Genomic DNA, 13,165 nt, shown 5'->3' with positions numbered 1-13,165 from the left:
CCTTCCCTTTGGAACTACCTCCTTTTACAGCAGCCTTTTTGAATGGAGACATGTCTAGTTTGCATTATGAACAAGGGAAATGACAGAACACGATCCAACAAACTTTATTAGCAGTGGGTTAGTGGAAATATAGGGACAATGAAGAAACCCTAATAGCTGGATGAAAATGGTCAGAAAATAGCAATGAGGGACACAAATGTCTCAAATTGAACTACACAGAAGAGGGAGTCCAAATGGAACCACATAATCAGCTGAAAAAGGACCCACATTCAACAACACATCAACAGGATACCACACAGGATCATAGTGAAACACGACATCAACAGCAGATCAGACAAAAATTAGCCAACCCTAGCTAAGCACATGATGAAGAACAAAAACACCCAAAATAAACTAGCTCAAAAACAGAAACACAAGCTTCCAAAGACTAGACATGGACAAAGAGTAATAGTTGAGCACAAAACTCATCACAAAATCACAATCAAATGAGAACAATCCAGATGGAAAACCATAACAACAAGTAAAATAGAGTTCAAGACAGAAAAACCATACCTGATAGTCGACGATTGTGAGCTGAGAAGAGGCAAACAATGGAGATCGAAAATAGAGGCACGATGAGAAAGGGAAAGAGCAAATGAGGAAGACAATGAACAGTCACAAAAAGATCGAGGGAAAAACAAAAAGGTTTGAAAACTGCTCCTGTTTCTGCCAAACACGCGATTTTCGCGACTGGATTAAGTCGCCATACAATCGCCAGCTCAAGCCGCCAAAGCACTCAAGAACAAAATTTTGAAAAAAAAAAATTTTCTAAGTGTTTTTCGCGACTGGAAGGTCTACCCGCGAGCGAGTCGCGAGCTGAGCCGCGAAAATCTCTGAGTGAACTCGCGACTGAACCTTCCACTCGCGAACAAGTCGCCAAAAGTTACCAGCGAAGATGCGACTGAGACTCGCGACTTGACATACCCGCGACTGAGCCGCCAAAACAGGGCAAAACAGGTTTTTTGAAATTTTCAGATTTTTCAAACAAAAATACTTTCCAAAAGCACCTAAAACACTCAAAAATCTTTTTGTGCTTGAAATAACAAAGATTGAGCATGTGAAAACACATTTCATCAAGTACAATCACACAAATGAATATGGCATTTATTGAACATAAACTTGTGTGTTGTGTGTGGATATCAACAATTAGATAGTCCTTCGTCTAATGTGAAGCTTCAATGATCAATTCAACCAAGGCATACACAATTAGCACTAGATCATGTGACCTATCTCAATTATAGAAGTATGTATATATGACCTCCCACAAAACTTGATAACATGATTTGGAGCTTTACATTTGACTCCACTTTCAAACATAACAATTGATCTTTTTGATCTTTTGAGTCAATCATCTCTCATTGTGAGAGTGATATAGGATATTTCACTTTAATGAACAAGCCTTTGGCTTTTTGAATGAACAATCACTTCAATATAAGGTCGCTTACCCTTTTTCCTAGTCAAATACTAGAGTGTGCGACAGGCTTTTGCAGCTCAATATCTCTTTTCATTTGGAGATTTACATTTGGTGAGCTCTTTTTAGCAAAACAAAAATAAAGAGTGGGAAGATATATAGACACAAGTCTATGCAAGTCTCAAGATCAACAAAACCATTCACTAATCATTCATGACAAGTTTGAAGATCTATTTACAACAATCACAAAGATTTCAAGATATCTCCCAAATAGATATAAGTGCAAAGAAACAAGCAATGTTCGAAAATGCACAAAGCCATTAGCACAAAGGTACAAGGCAAAACAAGTTTAGAGACAAAAGCTCAACAAAGTCAATCAAGCTTTTTGATTTTCTATTTTTATGTGATTTTTGGATTTTTGACATAAAAGAAGAAAAATGATTTAACAATCAAAGAAAGAACCAACAAAATTAACAGAAGGACAAACAAACAATAAACATGTTGCACAAAGGGCTAACAAAGAAGTGTGTGCCACATCACAAGCAAACATATCAAATTATAAATATGTGAAGCACACAACACACAAGAGGATCAAGGAATTGTACCGACACCAATGGTCTTACGGAGTGATTCAAACCGTGGACCATCGAGAGGCTTGGTGAAGATGTCCGCCTTTTGATTGTCGGTGTGTATGAACTCAAGACACACAACTCTTTCCTCTACCAAATCCCGAATGAAATGATAGCGTATCTCTATGTGTTTAGACTTTAAATGCTGGACAGGATTCTTGGAAAGATTGATGGCACTGGTGTTGTCACAGAAGACACACATCGTTTCTTGAGGAATTCCATAGTCATGAAGTAATTTCTTCATCCAAAGAAGCTGAGTGCAGCAACTTCCAGCAGCGATGTATTCTGCTTCTGCAGTAGATAGAGACACTGAATTCTGCTTCTTGCTCATCCACGAGACAAGGTTGTTACCAAGATAAAAACAGCCGCCTGAAGTGCTTTTCCGATCGTCTACACTGCCAGCCCAATCAGCATCTGAATACCCAGCAAGACAATCATTTGAGTCTTTTGAATACCACAGACCATAGTTTGCAGTACCATTCACATATCGAATGATTCTCTTAGCAGCAGTCAGATGAGATTCTTTCGGATTAGCTTGGTACCTGGCACATACGCCCACACTGAAAGCAATGTCCGGTCTACTGGCTGTAAGGTAGAGCAAACTTCCTATGATGCTCCTATACAATGTAGGACTTACTTCAACTCCCGACGAATCCACATTCAGTTTAGTGGAAGAGCTCATGGGGGTGGAGGCGTGTTTTTTGGAGTCTAGTCCAAACTTCTTGACAATGTTTCTGGCATACTTTTCTTGAGATACAAAAATACCCTCCTTCTGTTGTTTGACTTGAAGACCCAAGAAAAATGTGAGCTCCCCCACCATACTCATCTCAAACTCCTTCTTCATCTCTTCAGAAAATTCAGTAGCACGATCTTCGATGGTTGCCCCAAACACTATGTCATCAACATAGACTTGTGCCACAAGGAGATAATCTTCATCATTTTTGACAAACAGAGTTCGATCTGCATACCCTCTCTTGAAACCTCTGTCTAGAAGATAATGTGTAAGACGATCGTACCAGGCTCTAGGCGCTTGTTTTAAGCCATAAAGGGCTTTCTTCAATCTTAGTACATGATCTGGAAAATGAGGATCTTCAAATCCTTTTGGTTGCTCAACAAATACTTCTTCATTTAGATATCCATTCAGGAACGCGCACTTTACATCCATTTGATAAAGTTTGAAATTCAAGGTGCACGCAATGGACATGAGGATGCGAATGGATTCGAGTCTTGCCACCGGAGCAAAAGATTCATCAAAATCCACTCCTTCAACTTGGGTGTATCCTTGGGCTACTAACCGAGATTTGTTTCGAATTATTTCTCCATCTTCATCAGTTTTGTTTTTAAAAATCCATTTTGTGCCTATAACATGAACGTTCTCGGGCCGTGGAGCAAGTTCCCACACATCATTCCTCACAAACTGATTCAGCTCTTCATGCATTGACTCGACCCAATTCTCATCTTGAAGAGCCTCTTCAACCCTTTTTGGTTCAAATTGTGCAAGATAACAGTGATATGTTACATGATTGGCTAGCAGAACGTTTCCTTTCCTGAGGCGAAGACCGTCATCAAGAGATCCTATGATATTACTTTCCGGATGATTCTTGATAACTCTTGAAGATGGCCTTTTTGAAGTGGAAACTTCATCACTACGAGAGATAGGAGGATGGACTTCCGGAGGAGTAAGAGGGCTTGATGTTCTAGACATCGATCTCGTTTCCATTCTTGGGTTGATGGGAGTCGATTCTACTTCTGGTATAGGTTCTTCACCTTCTATATCCAAAGCTTCTACCTCAACATCGGCCTCTTTGGTGCTTGGCCCTTCTACATCATCAATCATTTCCACCTTAGGTAAGGCATCATCAATCTTGACATTTATGGACTCCATCACAGTTTTTGTTCTCTTGTTAAACACTCTATACGCTCGACTTGTAGTAGAGTAGCCAAGAAAAATACCCTCATCACTTCTCGCATCAAACTTCCCAAGATTCTCTCGATCATTTAGGATATAGCATTTACTTCCAAACACCCGGAAATACTTCACTTTTGGCTTCTTCCCATTCCATATCTCATAGGCAGTCTTCTTTGTGCCAACTCGAAAGAAAATCCTATTGCCAATGTGACACGAGGTGTTGACAGCTTCTCCCCAAAAACTTTGAGGTATTTGCTTGTTAAGCAACATGACTCTTGCCATCTCTTGAATCACACGATTTTTTCTCTCTACCACTCCGTTTTGTTGTGGAGTTTTGGGAGCTGAAAATTCTCTTTTAATTCCATTCTTCTCACAGAAGGACTCGAATCTCGCATTCTCAAATTCCCTCCCATGATCACTTCTAACTTTGGCTATTGGAATCCCTTTTTCGTTTTGTAGTTTCTTGCACAGAATCTCCAACCTCTCACAAGCCTCTGATTTTTCTCTAAGGAAATCAACCCAAGTGTATCTTGAGTAGTCGTCCACAACAACCATAATGTATCTCTTACCCCCTAGGCTTTCTGTTCTGGTAGGCCCCATAAGATCAACATGAAGTAACTCCAAACACCGAGAGGTGGCTATCACATTCACCTTGTGATGACTTGCCTTAGTTTGCTTCCCCATTTGACACGCACCACAAACGGTCTTCTTCACTTTTCCAAACTTAGGAAGTCCCTCGACTGCTTCAAGTTTTGACACTTTCGCTACTTGTTTGAAGTTGGCATGCCCAAATCTGTGATGCCACAACTCCAACGTATCCACACGAGCACTTCTACACGATATTGGTGCCGTGGGAACAATTCCATAACAGTTATCAGTAGTCTGATTTCCTTCCAAAACCTGAATCCCCTCTTCATTGATGATCAAACATCCCTTCTTAGAGAATTGAACCAGAAAATCATCATCACAAATTTGAGTGATGCTCAGCAAATTCGCCTTCAGTCCTTTTATGTACAGCACATCTTTCAACAGCGGCAAACCAGGTATCTCAATGGTTCCTTTGCCTAGGACTTGAGCATGACTTCCATCACCAAAGGTTACATAGTCACCGACCTTTTCTTTGAGTGTCTTGAACAGAGACTTATCCCCTGTCATATGGCGAGAACACCCACTGTCAAGATACCACAAACACACATTAAACACCTTCAATGAGGTATGCACAAATAGGTTCACATGTGATAGACATTCTTGACCTTCAAACACAAATTCATCATCTGTTTTCATGCTTCTTTCAGTCTGATTCTTCATTTTCAGATTCTCAATCATCTCACACAACATTCTATTCTTTCTTTTATATTTCTTAATCAATGATTTAGATTCAGATATGCTACTGTGTAAGACATAATTCTGATTTTCAAGACATTCCAGCATGTGAACAAAATTTCTAACATGTTTCTTAGTTTTTAACAACTCTACAAACACATCAGTAAGACACCTTTCAGACATATGCACAGAGTCATTTTCACAAGCACTTAAGCTACAATTCAGCATGGTATATTCCAAAACAATCACTCACAACACAGGGGTCTAGGATCACACTTAGGTAATAAAACCACAACAAGTGTACCTGCTCTGATACCAATTGAAAGTTCAAAAACGTGTAAAAACACCTTTGAACGTTTAGACCCCCAAATAACAACTTAATCAATTTAAGCAATATGTCAAACAACTAGTGTGCGGAAACTTAACATATGCTATCATACGAAATTGATTAAATACTATCTAAGCCATAACAAAATAAAATCCACAGCAGATAATTTAAAGGCAAAGATAGAGGAAGGAAGATGCAAACACAAAGACAACACGCGATGTGTTATCGAAGAGGAAACCGAAGTCCTCGGCGAAAAACCTCTCCGCCGCCCTCCAAGCGGTAATCAATCCACTAGAAAATATAGTTGGGATACAAGGACAGCAATAGACCCTCCAAGCCTAATCTACCCAGTGCACCTAAGCCCTCCAAGCTTCTTGCTCCAACGAGGTTGCGCCGAACCTTTTTCTTTTCTAGCTTTCCGGATTCCGCTACTAGACCGTAGCATCAACCAATGAAGATTGGTTCCTTCCTAACTGCTTCCCAGAAATCCAAACTGCAGACTCACAAAGATGATGATGGTGAGAACCTGGTTTGGTATAATGCCTCTCAAGGATTTAACAATGGAGAGGAAGAGAGTTGAGGAATTTGAAGAGATTCTAAGGTAGAGATTGTGGGTGAAACAATCTGGTTTTTCTTTAGGGTTTCTCTCTCAAAATTCTCTCTGGAAGCTCTCTTTCAATCGTGGGTAATAGGGGTATTTATACTGGAGTGGAGAGGAATGTGAAACGTCAGAATTCTACAAAACAGGGGTGGCTCGCGGCTTGACCTCGCGGCTTGACTAAGTCGCGAGATCCAGTCGCGAGATAACCGTATGGCCAGTTGTCCTGTTTTGTCCTATAGTGCTCCAGCTAGCAGACTGTTCACCTTCCAGCATGCTTGGCACGTGAGGTTGCTTCTGGCGGCTTGAAGCCGCGAGTCACCCGCGAGACCCAGCCGCGACACTCTGTTTTCTTGCACACTCTTGAGCAAACTTCACTCTATCTCACTCACTACCCTTACATCAAACCCACCTAAATACAGGGTTACTAAATGCTGAATTACAAGCAAATTTGGCACGGAATAAAGCCAATAAGATGGTTGAATAAATTCAACCTTACACGTTTAAACAAATATCACTTTCTCTTCGCAAGTTTGCTTCCCCACAAACCTCAAATGGATAGAAATTGCATGGAAAGCAGATAACAACTGTAATTAACTAATTATTCAGATTGAAATTTGATTTTAATTGATCAAAAAACTTAACAGCCCAAAAGGTTTAATAATGTGCCACAAGCGGTAATCTTGGGTTAAAGTTCAACCCACCAGCAGCTTGACTTTGTTCATCCCAATGGTTTCACATGCCAACATAAATACCGGTCATAAGATACAGAGCCAAAGTCTTTCTAAAATGGGATGGAGGTAAAGACAGAGCTTTGAAATAGACAAAACCTCAAAAAGTTTGAAAAAATGGCTCAAACTTTTCACACATTGGTTTCAATGTATATGTGGGCAAGGGGGGGGGGGGGGGTGGTGGTCAGTTTCTTGTAAGTTGTATTATGTGTTGTCACAGGTATGAGATAAGCAAAGTCAACAAATATCACTTTCTCTACGCAATTAGCTGGAAAAAGAGTTTAAATAAGTCAATTAATACCCTAAATTTGGACATGGTTGTATCCAATTCAAAAAAATCGTTTAAACAAATCTCACTTTCTCTTCGCAAGTTTGCTTCCCCACAAACCTCAAATGGATTAAAATTGCATGGAAAGCAGAAAACAACTGTAATTATTGATTGAAATTTGATTTTAATTGATCAAAAAAATTAACAGCCCAAAAGGTTTAGTAACGTGCCACAAGCGGTAATCTTGGGTTCAAGTTCAACCCACCAGTAGCTTGACTTTGTTTTTGTTTATCCCAATGGTTTCACATACCAACATAAATACTGGTCAAAAGACATGTAACCAAAGTCTTTCTAAAATGGGATGGAGGTAAAGACAGAGCTTTGAAATAGACAAAACCCAAAAAGTTTGAAAAAATGGCTCAAACTTTTCACACTTTGGTTTCAATGTATATGTGGGCAGGGGGGGGGGTTCTGTTTATTGTAGGTTGTATTATGTGATGTCACAGGTACGAGATAAGCAAAGTAAACAAATATCACTTTCTCTTCGCAACTAGTTGGAAAAAGAGTTTAAATAAGTCAATTAATACCCTGAATTTGGACACAATTGTATCCAGTTCAAACAAATCGTTTAAACGAATCTCACTTTCTCTTCGCAAGTTTGTTTCACCACAAACCTCAAATGGATAAAAATTGCACGGAAAGTAGTTAACAAAGAATTTGATTTTAATTGATCAAAAAACTTAGCTGCCCAAAAGGTTTAATAATCTGCCACAAGCGGCAATCTTGGGTGTTCAACCCACCAACAGCTTGACTTTGTTTATCCCAATGCTTTCACATGCCGACATAAATACCGGTCAAAAGTCACAGATCCAAAGTCTTTCTAAAATGGGATGGAGGTAAAGACAGAGCTTTGAAATAGACAAAACCTTAAAAAGTTTGAAAAAATGGCTCAAACTTTTCACACGTTCTTTGAAGTCATTAAAGATGAAAGCTCATATTTGTGCTAAATCCCACAAGCTTGTTTAGACCCCCAAATAAAAATTATGGTTAGATTGTTTTTACTCTAACTTAAATAAGTGCAGAATAATAGTAAATGTGCGCAAGCAACTGATAACTCTACTCTAAGCCATATTCATGCAATATCCATAATAAAAGAAAAGTTCAAAGAGTAGGGAAGAGAAATGCAAACACAAGATAACACCGAGATGTATTATAGAAGAGGAAACCGAAGAACTTGGCGAAATACCTCTCTGGCACCCTCCAAGCGGTAATCGATCCGCTAGAGAATAAAGTTGGAGTACATGAATAACAAAAGACCCTCCAAGCCTAGTATACCCAATGTACTTGATCCCTCCAAGCTCCTGCTACCAACTGCCTTCTTGGAACCTTGTCTTCTCTAGCTTTCCCGGATCCCACAATTCAACCCGATTGCATCTGCCAATGATTGGCTTCTTCCAATGCTTCCCAACAGCAACAAAACCTCACTTTACACTCAGATTGGGTGTGGTAAATGTTTGGGCTATCAACCTCTCAAAGATTTAGAGATGGAGAGGTAGGAGTAGAGGAAAACCACAAGGAAATGTGTAGATGATTGTGGGTATAACAATCTCTAACTCTCAAGTGTAATTTTTAGGGATTTCTCTCTGAAAAGCACTCCTTACAATATGTGGTTAATGAGGGTTTTCTTCACAAGAGACTTGGTGGTACACTACTCCCTTTGCTTCACAGCTTATAAGGCAGCAAGTGGGGGGGTTTTCTTTCGATGTGGGATTCCAAAGGGTGCGGTGTAAAAGGCTACAAGGCAAAAAGCCCTTGGCCCGAAGATCCGTACACCCAAGGAACACACAACAAAAAGGGCCCTTTTATTGTGGGTACCTAAGGCATGCTTGGCAACGTCCTAGGCATGCTTGTAACGTCCTCGGCCGTCCTCGGCATGCCTTACAACGTCCTAGGCATGCTTTGCAACGTCCTAGGCATGCTTGACAACGTCCTTGGCCGACCTAGGCATGCTTTGCAACGTCCTAGGCGTCCCACATCGAAGGAAAACCCCCCCACTTGCTGCCTTATAAGCTGTGAAGCAAAGGGAGTAGTGTACCACCAAGCATCTCTGTGATCACAAGAGACTTGGTGGTACACTACTCCCTTTACTTCACAGCTTATAAGGCAGCAAGTGGGGGGGTTTTCCTTCGATGTGGGACGCCTAGGACGTTGCAAAGCATGCCTAGGTCGGCCAAGGACGTTGTCAAGCATGCCTAGGACGTTGCAAAGCATGCCTAGGACGTTGCAAGGCATGCCGAGGACGGCCGAGGACGTTGCAAGCATGCCTAGAACGTTGCCAAGCATGCCTAAGCATGCCTTAGGTACCCACAATTATTATTATTATTATTATTATTATTAAGTAATTTTTTTAAGTAAGTATTATTAAGTAGTTGGTTTAAGTATGAAATAAGCTCCTTTATATATACAATGTCATTTTTGGTAATTTACAACTTGAACTGCCACTTTTATAAGTACTAGCTAAATACTCAGTTTTTTCAAAAAACATTTTTTAACAATTTTTACCAAACACTAAGTTTTTTATAAAAAGTCTAATTTCATACCACACTTTTTAAAACCCTCACATTTTCAAAAATCTCAGTTTTAAAAAATTGAACCAAACTCACCCTAAACGTGTGACTAGGAAAGTGGGAATGGGAATGGGAATAAATGACTTGTCTAGTGACATTTTGTACTTTGGCTTTAGTTTTTTATTTTTATTTATTTTTATATAATAAATAGTTAGAAGTTAACGTCAAACTATTAAATGATTGTTTATAAAAAATATATATTTGTGAAACTTAAATAGCAAATTATACTTTCTCAAGAATTATAATACATCTTATAGAATCTAAGTTCCTATTGACACAACATAACCACATATGTCTACGACTAATATCAAACATGTAACTTGTTTGAATTTTAGAGTCCTTGATTGAAATACCAAAATGCAATTGTGCATACTAATAAAACCTCATCCGCAATCGTCTCTGTTGACTGGCTTTAATTTTCCGATACTGTATCAGTTTGAAAAGTAGGCTAGTGGCTTGACTTTTCATTGAAGATTACCTTTATCTCATTATTGACCAAAATCTTGTAAGAAAATAACAAAAATATAAATGATAAAAATGTTTATCTTTTTCCATGATCCTAATTCCTGAATCCGGTAGGTGTGAGCAAGAAACTGATCATACGACAATGGGCACGCCTTCCTTCAGTGTCTTCAATCTCCTTGCTCCTACTGATCCTTTTCTTACTCAGCTTCGTTATGATAGTTTAGGGGTAAATTAAAGATGCAAGAAAACTTATTTCTGAAATAAAAACTGTTTCCAATTTAGGGGGGGGAAAGTAAAAATGTTTCCTAACAAATGAATATCTTATTAAAAAAATTAAAAAATAAAAGAAATAGAAAAATAAAATAAAAATTTTAGAGATGAGATAATATATAAACTTTATTCATTAAGTGGTCATCCACAACATTATTAATAATTGTTGAATACATGAATGTACATTTTCATTACTAACTAGATTACATATATATTTATAGGAGTTAAAACGTAATGCATCCAAATGCTTTTAGAGCATTTGTTAGCAAGTTATTTTAGGAAAATTTTGATACTATTTTCATAAGAAATAGAAAAGCAGTCAAATCTTTTTTTTTTTTCTACAAAAAAGTTTTAAAATATTTTTCAAACCAATATCTTTAAGACATTTCTTAATGTAAATTCATGTATTTAAGAATTTAACTTCATCAATTTATGAATATAAGACCGTTTCATGCATGTACAACAAAAAGGCATTTTAATCTAATTAAAAATTTCAAAATTTTAAAAAGAGAAAAAAGAAAAAAAAGAAAAAAAAAGTTAAAATATTATTTTTAAAACATTCAAATATTGTGAAAAAAAATTATAGAAAAAATTTTATTATACAATGTGCTCGTGTGATTAGGTGCAGCCCATCACATATGTAACTTATGATACCATCAAAAACGGTCTCATAAGATAAGTTTTATAAGCAATTAAATGCTATTATTACTCACGTAACTTTTGTTAAAAGCCTTATAACTCAATTGAAACATTTTATTATTTATAAAGAAGATGTCTAATGTAGGGAGTGGGTTTGAGGGCTTCTTCTATTGGACAAAAGGTCTCAAGCCCAACTAGCCCAATACAATGAATTTTTAGAGAATGGGCTTAAGAACTAGGTTTTAGTCTGAACCACAATCACTAGACACGGTTAGGTGCGGGCTGACTGATAAGGAAACGGGTTCAAGCATGGAATGTTGTCCCCGGGCATTTCGTCCGAGGGACTTAGTATTCTTCTTCTTCTACTTTGAGTACTAGGTTACAGGGGTTTTCAAGACCGTGCAAACTGCTACAGTTTTCTCATTTTTCTCTCTCTCTGCTCTTTTTCCACGATCCCCCAATCTTGGAGGGTCTCTCACATTATATACTTTTTTCCAGTCGATCTTGACCCTCCACCTGTTGATGATGCAAGTCATTACTCGAGTGCTCGTCCCATCAGCCACCTCCCCAAACCCTCTATGAGTTGCAGCAACCAAGGCCGCACTGTTCAGGGGTCCTTTCCTCATTAATGCGGCCAGAACGTTAGTTGGGCACATTCAATATGGAGGTGACAGCTTTTCCTTGAACTGCTCCTACACCATACCCCCGTGTGTGTTCTACTGTACTCATCCTTTCTTCGGGGAGCGTTTTGGGAGGCTGCTCTTGATGGCGTGTTGTTCTGTCCTTCTAGATTCTAGGCCATTTGGACTTTCATTGTATGTCCTCGGGCATTTTCCTCTCCTTGGCGTGGGCCTTGGGCCCAGTACAAAGTGGGTCGGGGTTGCTAAATTTTTTGGCTCCACAATAGCCCCTCAAAATCCTGCTGTTCGGATCCTCGGACGGAGAGGAGGGTTTTGGTGACATTAGGCCTCTTGTCATGGCTTGTTAAGTACTGTCCTCCATCAATGCTAGAGTCTCTTCGTTTGCCCGAGACACGTTCCTAACGCCTTGGTACATGAAGCCTATCTTCATTAAATGCTGGCAGCTCTGTGCTCCCCATGTTCAATGGTGTGATGGTGATCTAACGGTGGAGATTTCCTTACCTTTAAGGGCGGGAAAACCCGCACAGTTATTTTTAATGGGAGGTATAAATACCCATTTGAACGAACTTGTCTCTTTACCTTTGCACTTAAGAGTTCTTGCGCACATATCCTGAGTTCAGTCAAACTTCTAGCCAAACTCAAGTCTCTTTCCAGCATAAAAAGCCTGTCCGAGGAGATTTTCCTCATTTCTGTAAGTTTTCTTCTCTCTCCAACTTGCGTTTTCTCTCTTCTAAGTTTATCTTTCTCTTTTTCCTCTCCTTCTTTCGTCATCCCCTAAGTCTCTTTAGCGGTTTCTGGAGATGGGTAAATTAAAAAAGTTGGTTGAGACTAAAGAGGCGATGGAAAAATTCATCGCCGATTATAGGATACCCCCCAATGTAGGTTTGAGGTACTGTGGGGAAGGGGAATGGCACTTTAGGAGAAAAGCGGGCGAGGTGGTGATTCCCCTTCTTGCCTTTATAAAAGGGGGTGTGAGAATCCCCATGGGGCCGGTAATGAGGGATTACCTTAGGCATTACCGATTAGCTTCCACCCAGTGCGCTATTAATGTGTTTAGGATCCTAGGTTGTGTGGATGCCTTAAACGAGAAAATGGGGCTACGATTAACCCACCACGACGTAAACTGGTGCTACAACCTTCAACTCCTGAAGGGCAAATCCTATTATATGAAGACGAGGGACGATAAGGTTCGACTTATTCAGTGCCTCCCCGAGTCTAGTAAAGGGTTAAATAAGGACTTTCTCATTGTGTCTGGGGAGTGGCACGATGGCCTTCCTTGCCCAACGG

Source organism: Quercus lobata, chromosome 12 (assembly GCF_001633185.2).
Source record: "Quercus lobata isolate SW786 chromosome 12, ValleyOak3.0 Primary Assembly, whole genome shotgun sequence".
NCBI classification, from domain to species: domain Eukaryota; kingdom Viridiplantae; phylum Streptophyta; class Magnoliopsida; order Fagales; family Fagaceae; genus Quercus; species Quercus lobata.
Note: the sequence above shows the minus strand (reverse complement) of the source record.